This window comes from Apus apus, chromosome 7 (assembly GCF_020740795.1).
Source record: "Apus apus isolate bApuApu2 chromosome 7, bApuApu2.pri.cur, whole genome shotgun sequence".
Classification (NCBI taxonomy): domain Eukaryota; kingdom Metazoa; phylum Chordata; class Aves; order Apodiformes; family Apodidae; genus Apus; species Apus apus.
The window spans coordinates 785,003-800,929 of NC_067288.1; positions in this window are offsets into that span (position 1 = coordinate 785,003).

The window sequence follows — 15,927 nt, forward strand, 5'->3', positions numbered from 1 at the left end:
GTCAGCTGGTTGAGGTGCTTTTGCTGTGCTTCCTAACCACTCACCTGCAGGTCCAACATCACGTTTCACTTCTAAGACTTGCTTAATAATTTATACTGGATTAACATTGAACAGGCTCCTTTGGGCATTAAGCAAAGAGCTGGCTGGAGCAGGAAAAAAGAAACCTTCCATTTCAAGGGGAGATTTTTGGATGCCCCTTGTTCTTTCCTATTTCTTCATTCTACTTGCTTAGTAGGTGTGAAATTCAGTGAAACTGGCCAGTAAGGAGAAGAGTTGTAGGGAACTGAGCCAAACAAATACATGTAAAAACTCCATCTTCCTGAAAAACCAAGCTAAAAATGACCAGTTTGATCCATGGTTTGGATATAATCAACCACCTCAAACATTCTGAATTTTTATTCTGTTCTTCTTATCTCTGAGACATTCTCACTCTTGCATCCTTGTGCTTGCTAACATCTCCTTCTTCCAAAACTCACACCTGGCAGCTGGAAGTCTGCATGTAGTTTGACTTTCTGGTGGCAAGTTATCTGTAGGAAGACAGTGATCTTTTTCTTATCATGCCAAGGAAATTCATCCTTAATATTTAGTCACTTTCCAGTCCACTTTCAGTTATCTTAGCAATCCACTGGAATAAAACATGCCTTGCAATTTAAAAGGAAATATATTTCCAGGGAGTTTTCATTAATACACACAGTTCCCTCAGTTAATATAGTGCTCAGAAATCAATATATTGAGTCATCTGTGCCTAATTCAGTGCCAGGGCCTTAATCCTTGGGGAATGGCACATTAACTAACAGACCTGTTGGGATGGAACACTCTTTGCATGAACATTACTAACACAAAGCATGTCATTCACAACCCATGTCAGAGATCTGATACCATCAATTAATGGGTATGAACTTGCTGAAATCAAGTGTGCTGGGTACAACACAGATCATTTTCCAGCTGCAAAGGAAATAAAAATATGCTAAAAACTGCAATAAATATGATAAAGCCACAAATATTCTCAATATTTCTATTCCATCCTCTGTCAATCCTAACAAGGGCAGATGATGAGACATTAGTGGGTAAGCTGCAGGTGCAGAAATGCATTTTAATCTACCCAAATTCACTGCAAGTAAGCAAAAGTAACATCTTTGGCTACCTGAGCCAGCAGTGCTCTTGTGCTGGTCTGGGTTGGTGCAAATTCAAAGCAGCCTAGAAGCAAGGAGGAGAACCCCAACTGCAAGATGGGTCTGACTGGTGCTGAGTCATGCAGATGAATTCTTATGGCTTGCTCTGGGATGTGTCTTAAACCTCAATTCAAGCCCATGATGTTCTAGCTGGAAGTAGTAAGTTAGATTTAGAATCCAGGCCATCATTTCCTTGTTGTTTTCTCCCAGATTTTAACTGAAGGCAGCTTGTTGTGGTGTTGGTCATAGGCTGGACCCGATGATCTTAAAGGTTTTTTCCAGCCTTGGTGATTCTGTGATTCTATGTGTTGCATTTCATGCCTGGGCAGAATACTGGGGCTAGAAAGCCTAGATTGTGTGAATAGAAGAAACAAAAAGGCTCCCAATTAACATTTCTTTGAATGAAACATTTCGAAGTGGCTCATTAACTCATTAACCTTTGCATTAACAATTCTATCTCCCACTGCTGCTCTGATCCTTCACTCATTCATGGGCTTCCCCATTAATCCCACAAGCTGGTGTGGTGCAGCACCTCCCTGGGCAAGCTCTGCAGCACCTTGAATCACAAGGTTTCTCCCCAGATTGATGACACTGCCAGACCACAGTCCTCCTCAGGTGTGAACGTTGTCACCCAGAGTCTCATAGAGACAAAAGCTCTTAAATAATCTTTGCCTGGAATCATCAAAAAGAAAGGAAAAGTTAATTACTGAAGCTCAGGATGTATGGTGGCTTCTTAAGTGTGACTAGTCAGTGACAGGAACAATTGAAGAAGTCACTGCAAAAAAAGATGATATTAGATATATGCATTCTCAGGTTTTGCTCCTTTTCCTTTTGGCTTTCAGCCAGTTCATCAGGTACAAACTATCAGTCTGTTCCATAAAAAAGCTCCTGTGTCTCTTTTTATAATCCCCTTTTTTTTTTTTAACTCCTGTGCACAGGATGAGCTATAACACTTCAAGATCTGCTGTTTGTTGATCTGATTGAAAACATCAGACACTGCTCCATAAACAGCTCAAGCTTCCTGGTCCTGCCATTTAATTATCCAGTGATGCTTATTCCACCAGTTTATGAAGCTTCACATCCATCTCAGAGAACATTGTAAACAGTTCCTGAATTCAGGAGAGAGGAGTATTGACACTTTTACCTTCCTTTTCATTACTTCTGCATGAAAAAAATATATATATTTAGAGTTCTTTTATTTTTTGATTCTAACCCAGAATTGCAAGCAGGGAGAATATCATTTGCTGGAGGAGAAGGTGGCAACAGAAGGTCAGAAAGATCAGGGAATTATGAAGGAGCAAGTCTAGAAGGTTGCCAGAAAAAGACCTAGCTGGGATTTATTGATGTAAATTATGACCCACACTTCATTTATTTACTCAGGGAAAACTACATTTTAGATATTAAAAGTACTACACCCTGGGCTCTGTTCCTGGGTGCTTTTACTGCCTAAGAAATTCTCCTTTTGTTTTATTTGTTTGGGGGTTTTTAAGAGGATTGTATTTTTGAAAGTGTAGTTTAAGACCCCAGGCTTGCAGAGAAGGAGGCTTCTTTACTTTCATTTTGCTCCCACTTTTTTCCAAAGCAATTCTATTTATTTCTTTTATTGTCCACACCTTTTCCCTTTCAATCTCCCTAGCAGGTAACTTTCCTCCCTTCATTCCCACATCTTATCCAATAAAAGTAGTTTCCACACATGAAAGATTTCCTGACATCCAAGCAAACGTGCTGTAGTACCCAAAAAAAAAAAAGGAAGAAAACTTTGTATTATAACAAAAGACCCAATATGTTGTGCAGCAAAATCTGATTCTTCTCAAGATTGTAATGAGGAAACAGCCAAGATCTGGGTTTCCCCCCTATATTCCCTATTTTCAAAGCAGCATGGATCAGTTTGAGGGCTGTTCTATCCTAATGGCTTTGGTATGCCAAGGTATTAGCTGGAGGTATCAAGCTGAATCTCACTGAGAAAGTCACATGGTTGATAACTCCTTCCAGCCTGCATGTCTGCTATCAATCAGAGATGATTTAATAGACTTTATGAAGCTAGACTGTAATCTCCCTTCCCTGAAAAGGAGAAGTGAATTTACAAGCTACACACCTTAAAAAGCCTTTCACTCTCCCAGAGATCCCCTCCTGAAGCAGCTCTTCAGACATGTTTTGGAAACCTTCAAGCCACCTTCTTTGCCCAGGGAGCTCAGGTGGTTTGCTGCTCCCTGCCTTACTTCTCACCAGGTGTGAGAAGGGTGCAGGGGAGGATTTCAGCCATGCATTATTCATCACTGTGCCTGCTGCTGTTCCTGCCATCCAGCCTCAGCCCCTCTCTCAGCAGCAGCTGAGTTTCCTTTTTGTTGTTGTGTGTTTTGTATCCCAGAGCAGGAGTGAAGTCAATCAGCTTCAATCAATGCTGACACTGGGAAACACAAAAGCAGAGCATCAGAACAGGGAGATCTGAGGGCAAGGCTGCTTCATGAATACACCAATAATCAACTCCAGCTGTGTCCTGCCAGTGGCTACAGCAGCTACACAAGCTGCTTTATTGGTTTGTTTGTCAGTTCTGTGTCTCTCTGGATCTGAATTCAGCCTCTGCAGCTGAATCAAGGAGTTTGCCTACAGAAACAGTTCTGTCTTTGAGGTGAAAGATCCATAAAGAGAAATGAGTTTCTCTCAATAGCCAAGTGAGGAGCAAATCTCTGTTTCTCAGGAACAAACTGCCCAAACATGCCTGCTTTGAGGAAAACAGAGGCTTTGCCAAAGCTGCCTTTGGACATGCAGGTTGAGGTGTCAATCAGCTCCTTCCTTTTAATCAGAACAGGGCTAAATACTGGTTTGCAAACTGGTGTATTGTGCTTAAGAGTAACCTCATTTACCTACAGAGCTCTGCTGCTCTCCTAGGAAGGCCTGGATGCTCTTCTGAAGGTCTGAAAGGTGGATGAATGATTCCTCATGCAGGTCTCTGCTTAACCCTGATGGTGGTGGCTTGGAGACACCATCTGTAGAACAGCCACTGAAATACGCAGGATGAGGGTAAAGGGAGTCAGCCCATGGATAAAATGGGACTTCCATGGACTTCCCCTATGATAACTCAGTACTCACTGGGAAAGAAATGAGGTGAGAGAAGTAAACATCACCCAGCCCTCCTTGTTTAGAGCCAACAAAGCACTTTTCTATCAAGAGCTGTTTTCATACGTTCAAAGTTATAAGTCAGAAAGGTCATTTGTCACCTGAGGTGGCCTGATCTGACTGCACCACAGCCAGAGCTGTCTTCTTGAAGGCTTCCCATCATTGCTTGAGCAGTTGCATTCAGCTCTGCTGAAAAAGATAAAAACAACCATCATAATCATCCTTCTCTTTTCTAGCATCCTTCACTCAGAAGCTGCACAGTGGTTTATTACAATATGTTGATTATTTCTACTCATTCTTGTAATTTAAAAAAAGGAACAGAGCTGGTTAAACATTTCTATTTTTTTTTAATCCTTTAATGTTAATTTAAAAGTGGTTAACAGAAATAAATCTTGATTTCCTCTACAAATATATTTTTTGGGATATGTTAGAGAAGGTTTTCAGGAAGAAACAACAAAAAATAAGTAGGTTTAATACTGAATATTTTTGTTCTATGCCTAATGAGTAGTAACTTAACCACTTTTTCTTGCAGGTTATATGAGCTGTGAAATATTCCCTGTGATTAACAGTAATGACAGATCTTTCCTCTTCCAACATGAACAGGGTTTTTGTTCTATCTGTTAGAAAGAATCAAAGAGACTGTGTGAAAAATAAGAAAAAATTCTAATTAAAGAGCTAAGGTTCATTCAAATTGATTCTTGATCAGTTTCCTCTCCATAAACTCTCTAAAACAATCACCCACACGTTCCTGCAAAGCTCCATTTGATGAGAGAGAGAATAATTTGTAAAAAATACAGTCAGTCGGGTGAGAAGCCACATTCGTTCTGAAGAACTGAACTCCAGGGTTTCAGAGTGCAGGGAAAAAAGCAAAAGCAGCTCAGCAAGAGGGAAGGTGCTTTAGTGAGAGTAATTTTGACATCTAATTAATGACAAACCAGTTTGGATACTATGAATGTCCTTAATGAAGCCTGAGGGTGGAAATCTAGGGAGCTGGGCACACCAAACTCACTCCTGGGAAACAGCTGGATGACAAAGAGTCTGCAGCTCTTCCAGGAGATGCAATGAGTTGGTGAGCAATAACATTCCATAAAACAGAATTGATTTTAAACACCAGGAACTCTGTAACAGCAGTGATAGGATTTGCAAGTCTACTGCAGATACTGTTGGTCTGCAGGCAGTGACTAAGGCCTCATTAAAATGAGCTGGAATGGTTTGACCAGCATGTGATTTGACATATTAATTCATTCATCTATTAATTGAGAATATTCTTTTGTGTGTGTGTGGTCTCAGGATTAGTAATAAGAAAAGGGAAATAAAAAAAGACGTGAAGGTAATTTATTTGCTCTTTCTACAGTACTGACATTCTTCACCTTAATGAGCACTTAAAATGTAAATTATACAGTCAGCTGAAAAAACAGAAGAAAATAGAGGTGTGAGGCTCTTCCTCCTTATGTTTCACATCAAAATTAGGTGCAATGATGATAAAAACTGCCCATGGTTCCACAGCAGACTTTGCCCAAAGGCACTGGCCATCAGGACATACCTTGCAACATTGAGGCTTCTTCCTGATACTTCCCTTGATTTAGAGCTGGGAGTTCAGAACAAGTGGTTTTGATGCAGTTTGTTTGCCAAGTTGTGTTTCTCTTGAAATTGCTTGGAAATCTGGATAAAAAAGGTTTAGTAAGGCTAGAAATTAGTATCTGTGCAAGCCAATATATGAAGAAAAAACAAGTATCTGAAAGACTGCTTGAAGAATTTGACTCTGGGATCTGGTTTGTTCTTTCTTCTCAAGATTTATCATCCTCTCTGATTTTTTCTGCTCTTCCCATGCTAAACATGACCCATCTCAACCAACATTGTCTCCTTCTCCAAAGGCACAGCCCTCCGAGGCCTAGAAAATCAACCACTGATTTAAATCCATAGGTGTATATCGTCTCATTGCTGCTGCACACCAAATACTTGTTGAAATAGTTTCAATCCCGATTTCTTTCACTTGTATGACATTGTTTTATTTCCTGAATGAACCTCTTAGAAGTTCTCAATTGATGGGATTGCCTGGACCAGGGTAATGTCAACATTTTTGATGGAGTCACAGTTATATTTTTAGCCAATTTTAAAAGTAATATGGTTTTTATCCTGCTCTCTCTTCCCCTCCCTCAAATCCTGCTTCAAATTCAGTTACTGGTCTGTTACACCAGGTGCTGCTCAATGAAAAAACCTGGATGAGAAATTGTGTAGAGAAATTTGGACTTTTCCTCATCAAGTGGCATCTCTTCACCCCTTCCTCTCATGCCTTTACTCCCTCGTGCTGCAGCCATGGTTTTCTACTGATGATGCGAAGTTTGTGCAGCTATTTTAGATGTAATTCATATTTTTGTGGAGCAAACACCTCATCATCACTTCCAGGGACATCTGCAGCTCTAGTTACCTGCCAGCATTGGGAGGGTGGCTGTGCTGGGTCGTGTCCTTCATTCCTAGCCCCTTGCAAGCAAAAACTGAAGGGAAAATCAATCCTGGTTTGTTTTCATAGCAGCTCTTTTTTAAAACAACAAGTGTTTTTTTTCCCTCTCTGATTCATTTATAGCTCTATTTCAATCCCACTCTTAAAAATTAAGTGTATTAACACATACCTGAGTGCACTTTTTTAAACATATGTAAAAGTACAGACCCCCAGCCCTGCAGCTGTTTCCAGGTGTCCTGGAGGCTGTTGTGAACTTTGCACCAGGAGAAAATATTGAATTGCTACCAAAAAAAAGCATTTCCTTCTTGCCAAATTCAGGACTGCCTCCAGCAAGTGTTTGGAGAGAGGAGAAAATGGATGGAACATCTCAGGACATGATCAATTGACTCATTTCCAGCACCAATGAACTCTCCAAAGTTCTTGGAATGGGTGAATATTTATCTTCTGGCTCAATCAATATCTGTCCTAGAGAAAACTACTGATAGGCTCAAGATTTTTGGATAACTGCAGCTTTCAGTTAGTCTCCCTTTTGTTGATTTCATGCTGGAAACTGAATCTTCTTCCTCCTTGTTGGCTGAAGCTAGGAAGCTGAACATTTCAAAAATGGTAGGAGTCCAGGAAGAGGAGAAGTCCCAGGATGTTCTGCAGTCCTGCTGGGCCCTGGGAGTTGATGTGTTTGACACCCTCCTGCCACTGCCTGCAAATCATCCTGCATTAGCACTTCTGTGCCTCTCTCCATCCCGCTGTATCGATGAACCCCGGAGACTGAAACGTGGTGTTTATTTTGTGGGATATTGATGTGTTTGGACAGTTAATTCATGGGTGGCTAACTTCACTGCTGCTGCTGTTTGATCAGTACACAAGTGCTGATCCAATTTCTCCTCTGCTGTCTGTGCAGGTTGACAAGGAAGAAGTAACACAGTGTACACCTTGATCTCCTTTCTCTCAGTGGGCTCCAACCATACACTGTGTCTCACCTTGATGTTTCAAACAATCATAAATCAAAATACACTCAGTTGCAGCAGAGTTTGAAGGGAAAACACTTGGGGGAGGAGAGAGGAGAGGAGAGGAGAGAAGAGGAGAGGAGAGAGAATTGAATTTCAATTGGAAGGAGCCTACAACGATCATCTAGTCCACCTGCCTGAGCACTTCAGGGCTGACCAAAAATTAAAGCATGTTATTAAGGGCATTGATCAAATGCTTGTTAAACACTGACAGGCTGGGGACATTGACCACCTCTAGGAAGCCTGTCCTAGGATTCAACCATCATCTTGGTAAAGAAATGCTTCTTGGTAAAGAAATTACCTGAATGGCCTCCAAAATTTCTAATGGGACAAGATTATTGTCAAAGACCATGCCAGAAAAGTGAGGATGCCACAACTGACCCTGCTTGTGGAGCCTGAGTTTTCACACTCTCCTCCTTTTCATCACAAAACCCTCATGAATCAGCACCTTGAATAAAGTTGCTGCTGTTTTTTTGCCTTTTGTACCTGCTTGGTCACCTCCACAACATCCTTTGTCCAAGGAGATGCTGCTCTGGCATTTCATTTTAGATGGTTTTTGCCCCTCGCCCACCCAGCACCTGACAGTTAACAAAACAGAACACAAAGCAGTGCTTATCTATTTTTTGGCAGAATTCCTGGTGGCATCTCCACTGGCTGCAATGTGACAGCTGTGCCATTTCCAAATTAGCTATCTTATATACATAGAGATATATAGATATATCTAATTAGCTCCACTTTAATGCAATTTATCAGAGTTTAGGTTTTCTCTTGAAAAGACTGCATCAAAGCTTGAGTATTTATACAGGATTTTTTACGTGTGTATAGAAATCCATCTGTTTACTGATGAATATACGTACATATCATGCAAATAGATCAAGCATAAAATCCAAATTTAGATAATCTAGTATCTCCAAGCATCTTTTTCCTTTCCTTGTATAAAGGATCTCAGGAGACCAATGGAACAAATCAGATGTCTTAACTTAGTTGTTTGTAAAAAACAAATTCAGACCTATTCTTCTTAGCCTGCCACACAATTGTAACAGGATAAGTTTGATGATTTAGTCCCTGCAATTGCAGTTTTCAAGCCTTCCAAGTTTGTAGGCAGGCCTGGTTACTCTGAGGATCAGGTTGCAGCTCCTTGTAGCCACCAGAGTGTCCCAGTACATCGGTACCATTTTAAAAGTCTGTTCTAGGTGAGAAATAAATTGAGTTCAAAATGCTGCCTTGTCAGGACACTGCTCAGAAATAACCTGATCTTGCTATCTTAGATCTGTTCCAGGGTCTAAAACTTGTTATAGCAACAGAGTTCACCTACTTCTGTCATTTAAATGTTGCCATTAGGCTGTGATAGATGAGGGAAGATTCTTAATCCTCCACTGCTCTTTTTTTATTTTTGTTTATTTAAGCTCCATCCACATCAAAATATTTCTCGCTTCACCTCATTTCTCATTACACTTGAAAGGCTTTTTTTCTGTTTAATTCTTGGCTGGTGAAGATAAGTGGGATATTTTTTTTCACAGAGGTATTTTTGTTCTTCAATTTGTTACACACTTTATCTCTCAGTCAAAAGAAACTAAGGTGAAAAATTGTAATGAGTTGTGTCTGTCTCCTCTGTGGGTTTGAGTTCCTGATAAAGGAGGTTTCATCTCTGCATTATTTAGCTAACATGCTCTTCTTTGACTAAGCCAGAGTATCAAGAAAAATAAACAGAAGCCCTAATGGAGGTTTTCTCAGAGATAATTACCTGAAGGGTTTGTCAGGTATGAGCAAGGGTTTGTTATTAGGAAAAGGGAGAGAAAACTCATCTTTTGTTGTGCTTAATCATTCCATTTTGATAACACTCATATTAACCACTTCCTTCTGCTCTTGTGTGAACCACTTTGCTTATTTTTAACTACTTCCTTGGAATGGCAGAGCAATCTCATCAGCTAAAAAGAAGCATTTGTTTTGAGAGACCAATCTTTCTTGAAGGAGATGGAGACAGGTGGCAGTGCTCCTCAGCAAGAAATCCCTTTGTTAAGGGAACAATTCCCACTCACAACATCTCCCTACCCAGGCAATTCATCATCCAGGGAAGACAATTGCAATCCTTCTCCAGTCAGGCCTCATTCCTCCTCAGAACAACACCACTGGTCACTTCTAGCCTCTCACTTCTCCAGCACTTACCTTCCCTCCTTCAGATCAGTTTTCCATTTCAGTCTTTTCTTCAATGAATCGCAAAGTTCTGATGGTCTGGAGGGGGGAGAGGGAAGAATCTTCCTGGCCTTTTTTTAGACTCGTGTTGACTGAAATGAAGAAATATCCATGTTATTGAGAACAAAGAATACAAAGAGGAAAGAACTTTATGTTGTGGACAAGGAAAAGCCCCATCAGGTTAGTGCAAAATATGTGCAACTTTTTAGTACCATTTGTGCAACTTTCTGGGCTACTAATCATGACCAGATCATAGCTGTGCCCTCAGAAGCTCTTCCTTCTGCTCTGAGTCAGTCTTTGTTTTTAGGAGAGTGTAGAAATGTCCCCACTTGTTAGAAATCAGAACAAACATTAGATGAACAAATTACAAAGGATCCATCCACTGCCATTTTCATACCTGCCCCAGGACATGGGACCCAACCCACTGCACCCTGGCCTTGAATTGTGCTGCTGATAGTGGCTTGATGCTGCTGGTGGTGATGGACATAATCACAGAATTCCAGAATAACCCAAGTGGGAATTGAACCACAAGGATCAGAGACCAACTCCTGACCCCACAAAGAGCAATCTAAAAGTTAAACCATAAATCTAGAGTGTTGGTAAAGTGCTTCTTGACACCACTTCCCTGGGAAGCTTGTTCCCATGCTTGACCACCCTCTCAGTGAAGAACCTTTTCCTCATGTCCAATCTGGACTTCTGACATGGCTTTAAGCCATTCCCTGTGTCCTAGCACTGGGCATGAGAGAGAGGAGATCAGCACCTCCCTCTCTGCTCCTCCTTGTCACAAGTTGTAGACAAGAATGAGGACATCCCTTGGTCTCCTCTGGACACATCCTGATAGCTTCCACAGGTGCCTCCCAGAAGGTTCAGTGACTGCTGCAGATTACCCAGAATGTTCATGTAAAGCTGAGGTGGTTTCTCAAAAATTTTCAACGAAGAAATGAATTTTATCACAGGATTGTTATGGGTGGGAAAGACCTCTAAGATCAAGTCCAACCATTAACCCAGCACTGCCAAGGCCACCACTAACCCATGTCCCTCAGCACCACATCTACATAGCTTTGAAATCCCTCCAGGACTGGGGACTCCACCACAGCCCTGGGCAGCCTGGGCCAGGGCCTGACAAGCCTTTTGGGGGAAGAAATTGTTCCTCATATCCAGCTTAAACCTCCCCTGGTGCAACTTTAACATAAGGCAAAAAGTTTACCTCCAAAATGTGGTCCTCAGGCCCTTAGATTTCTGGTTCCAGGGTCATTGCCCTGCCACACCAAGAGCTGATACCTGCTGAAATGCTCAGCTTAGAGACAGCAGTTTAACATCACCACCCAATGGGTGAGGAGCAGAGAAAACCTTGGGGTGCAGCCCTCCTCATCAGTGCTGTTGTCTTCTGAGCTTCACAAGTCACATTCTTTCCTTCCATCAAACTCTCCAGCTGGGCCTTGAATTGCCACCTTTTTCCAGGAAGTGGACAAACTTCAGCCTATTGATGCATTTAGCCTGCAGGCAAATATAGCTGCATTATTTGTTGTAAAAAGTTCAGCCATTAGGACGCAATTAGGATGCAATTAATTCATTTATAAAAATTCTCTGGCATGTAATAAAGTGGTTTTTGCATTCACTGAGATCTGCACAGACCCTTCTGAAACGACTGAAACCTCTAGTTTCTTGAGGAGGAAACCTCGACCTTCAGTGAGGCTTTGTCCTTTTTTTAACCACCTTTTAATGGCTTAAATGCTGCATTTTGTTACACACAAATTAACAGGCTTTAATAATTCGACCAAGTGACGTATGAAGTGTCATATTTGATTTTTTATAGCTTAGACAGATGGTTGACCAAAAAAAGCATGGAAAATGGGCTTGGATTACACCTGTCCATTCTCCACACTCGTCAAAAGGATAAATTGATTTTTTCCTCTGACAGGGTATCAGGGAAAGAAAAAAAAAAAGCCAATCTTGCATTAAATCCCCATCAGTGCCCTTAACATTCAGTGATAATTTGAGTCTGTTTAAACCAAACTGGCAGCAGCAAGAAGCCTTGAAAAAGGAAAGGTGAACTCCTAAAAAGCTGAGGTGGTGTTTAGTCACTAAATAATTTAGGCAATAACTTAGGGTAGTTAGTTAATAATAACCACAGTGCACAAATGATTTTTAAACATGGGAACTCTCTCAACATGAGTTGAGCTTCTACCTGTTTCCTTGAAAAACATTTTTAAAGTGTTGTGGGTTTTTTTCCTTAGGAGCTGACATGAGACCAGCAAATTCTAACTGCTGGAGAAACTGATGCAGAACCAAATCCCCTCGCTCTCTCATTACGTTGGAAACAACAGCAAGAATAAAACTTGAGCAGTTGTGGAGACATTGTCTGATAACCTGTGAACTTCCAGGCTTCAAAAATTCCAGAGGGAGGCAAGTCCTGAAATTCAGCACTGAATCTGGTGCCAGTTTAAGGCTGATCCACACTCCCTAGCTCTTCTTTTTCTATGCTTCCTGTCAGCAGAGGTCAGGCTCTCTACTCTCATTTTGCTGATGAAAAATAATGAGGCACAGGCAGACAGAGGGTACTTGTCTAAGCCAATCCAGCAGGCACAGGTGGCTTTGGAGTTCAGAAGGTCCAATGTATCCATTTGTTGCAGCCCACTTACAGAACAGGTGACTAAAGTTTCTCACAGCTTAGCTGTTGGGGACACCTTCCTGCACTGGGCCAGTGTCTTACCACCCTCACAGGGAAGAATTTCCTCCTGATGTCTAACCTAAATCTGCCCTCTTCCAGTTTTAAACCATTCCCCCTTGTCCAGTCTGATGCTGGTTTTGTTGCTCTGGTACCAATTCATGAATTCACCAATGTCAGGTCTCATGGCCACAGCAAGCCACTCCATCCCAGGCAGCCACTCTCAGGGACCTGAAGCTTTAAGTCTTTTTCCTATTTTCTCTCAGCCAGAGTTACTGCCCCCCCTGAATGCTCAGTGGACCTTTTGGGGTAGGGACAAAGGAGTAGGCTGAAAGATTTTTCTGGAAGGTTTGCAGATTCAGGAGGAGAAAGATCTTCAGATATTTCAGTGTTGCTAAGGGGGGAAAAAAAAAAAGTCTGTGGGTTTTTTCCTGCTCTCTTTTATTATCTTGCTTTTTCAGTTTACACCTGAGTTTTATTTGCTTCCCATTCGATTTTCTCTAAGTGTTCACACTGTTAATGAAATGAAATAATTAGACACCTAGAAATCACAACCTGCGAGGAAAGACTGGAAGAGTTGAGGTAGCTGAGGCAAGGGAACTGGAAAGGGAGATGTGGGAACAGCCATCAAAGCTGCAAAAAGCAGAGGAAGAAGTCTTTTCTTAGGTGAACAAGACAAGAGTAATGGTCTTAATCTGCAGCCAGGGATAAGTAGACAGGGAAAGCACAATGAAAGATCAGTGGAGACAGCTGGAAGACAACATCCTTGCTAGTATTTCCCTCCCTGAAAGCGCTGCACTGCAGCCTGTACCACCTCCTGAGCTCTTAGTTAGCTTTATTTTCTGTGATTCTGTCAACAAGGACAGTCAGGAAGAGTTTTCTAATGCAAAAAGACCAGTTGGCTGCTAGGCTGTTTAATCCAAAATGTTTTTAAATCCTTGCTAATTCTGAAAGTCAGACTGGGCTCTGCTGAGGAAGTGACAAGGAACAAATGCTTTCTGCAAACAAACAAGTGTCAGGAAAACCTGTAAGGGGATTTACTAATTAACACATTTTCTGTGGATTATTTTACTTGCCCTATCATTGGTATCACAGTAGGAACTTGCATTACCAAGGAATTGTTTTCTTCCCACCATTCATAATGGCTTTCTGATGTATGGAATTCTCAGCCTTCATCTCTTGTAGATCATCTTCAGCCTTAAACAAAACAAAGCCATATAGTTTATGTAAGTGTCTAAGAGCTCCACTGGGATTATGCTCATTGCTGATCCACATTCCCAGGCTCCTTTTTGTGGATTAAATAGCAATTAATGCCATTTAATCCATTTATTGGTCTGACAGACTTTCCTGTCCTTTATCCTTGCTGCTAAATTCCTGTATCCTGGTGCTTCCTGGGTAACAGCATGAGCAAGGCTTTTTGTTTGTTACCCTTCAGGGGACAGAAATTGTGGACCAACATTCATTACACCTGAACTAGCCCCAGGCACCATCCTACCTTCCTCCCTTCCTGCTTCATCTTTAACAAACCTACACAAAGATCAATGATGTTTTCAGTCACTTTTTAAAAGAAATAAAATGGTCTTTTTGCTTTGGCTGCTGGCTTCTTTATGAGCTACATAGTATGTGCAGTTATTCTTCAAAGAAACAGAGTGGTTCAAATAAAACCCTTCTTTTTATTTATTGCACTCACTGCAAACAGCCTTCTGTGGTGTTAATTGCTATTTACATCAATGAAAAGCACACTGGATTCTGAGTTCATATCAGTCAATAAAGATTTATTGGACTTGAAAAGTTCTGGCTTGGCATCAGAATGCATTAATCATTTATTATTCCTCATCAGCTGAAATCTCAGCTTGGTCACATCGTTAGCTTCCTGGAGCTGCAAGGTTTGATTTCCCAAATTGGTTCTGATTCCTAATCCTGTTTTACAGCAGATCAACACAGCTTTCTCTGCTAAATGGGGAGCTGAGCAATACCCTCCAGTGTCAGAGTGACCCTGAGTGTCAGAGCGACCCTGTGTGTGTGCCATAGCTTTCGATGTCACGGAACATTATCCAGGTGGTTCACATGGAATTTATCACCCATCAAAATGTTCTTTTCCTCTTCTCCTTACTTTTTTTTTGGCAATTGTTTTGTATCCCGTGTTGCTCATTAATATGGAATCATCCAACACCTGCACCAAGGCAGGACAAGGAATTGTACTGGTGTCTCCACCAGTCCTAGCAGCTGAGAACATGGAAAATCATTCCATGCTGAATGCTCAGAGCAGAGGGGAAATGATGCAGAGAGAAAACATGGAGGAAGTGAAGGAAAAGCAACAGCTCCTCTGAGCATTTGTCCATTTTACATTCCTGTGAAAGTTGTGGGGATGCTCTTTCTCTCCTTCTGCCTTTTAACAGTTTTCTGATGTTAATCCTAAAACTTTGTCATCTTTTATTGATCATCTGACAGGCATAGCTTGGCTCATTAGCCTTTCAAGGGGCTATAAACCCAGCCCATCCCAGTAAAAATTCCTATATATTTCATAGCCATCCCAGCACAGGCTCAGCTTATTCATTAACACACTTGGTGAAAAGGTCTTTCTCTCATATCTGTCCTTTTGAACCCTTCAAGAACTGCATGAACTTCTAAATTTAGCAAGAATTCTCCTTCCTTGTACTGAGCTGTGGTGTGTCCCACCCAATATGAATCTTGACACATCCTCCAAATATCATCAGCAAGGGCTCTAAACCTGTGCAAGACCCACAGCATCACCACTTGCCCATGTCATTTAATGCTCAACACTTTCTCTGAGGATAAAAATGATGTGAAATGCACCCACCACCAAGGAAGGCAAATAAAAAACAAGGATCTCTTTCTGCCCCACGTCCCTTGTAGGGAGCAGAAGGACTAATGAACCTGCCATCACAAAAAGATGCTACACACTGGAAAAGCAGGAAATCTCTGCTTGAAGCAAGGATCAGAGGAGATAAGAAATTACTTTCCTAAGGAGGCTGGAACATTTATAGTATTGTCTTAAATCAATGAGGACCAAAAAAATCTGCCTGGAATTGGCACAGACACAGAGAAACCTTCCTCTGAATGTGAGGGTGAATTCAGTCACCACTTCTGGTCCCATTTCATTTCAAGTCCTTCCTTCTCTAACTGCCAGCTTGGACGACACTGAAATTGTGGCAAACCAAAAGGCCAGAAATTGCCTCCTTTAATGCACCAAAGCCAGGGTTACCTTTCCTTCCTAACTCGGTTTTGAGCAGAGTGCAGTGAACAGAGCCAGTGGTTAGCAGAGAAGCTCTCCAGCTCTGAATAGTGCAG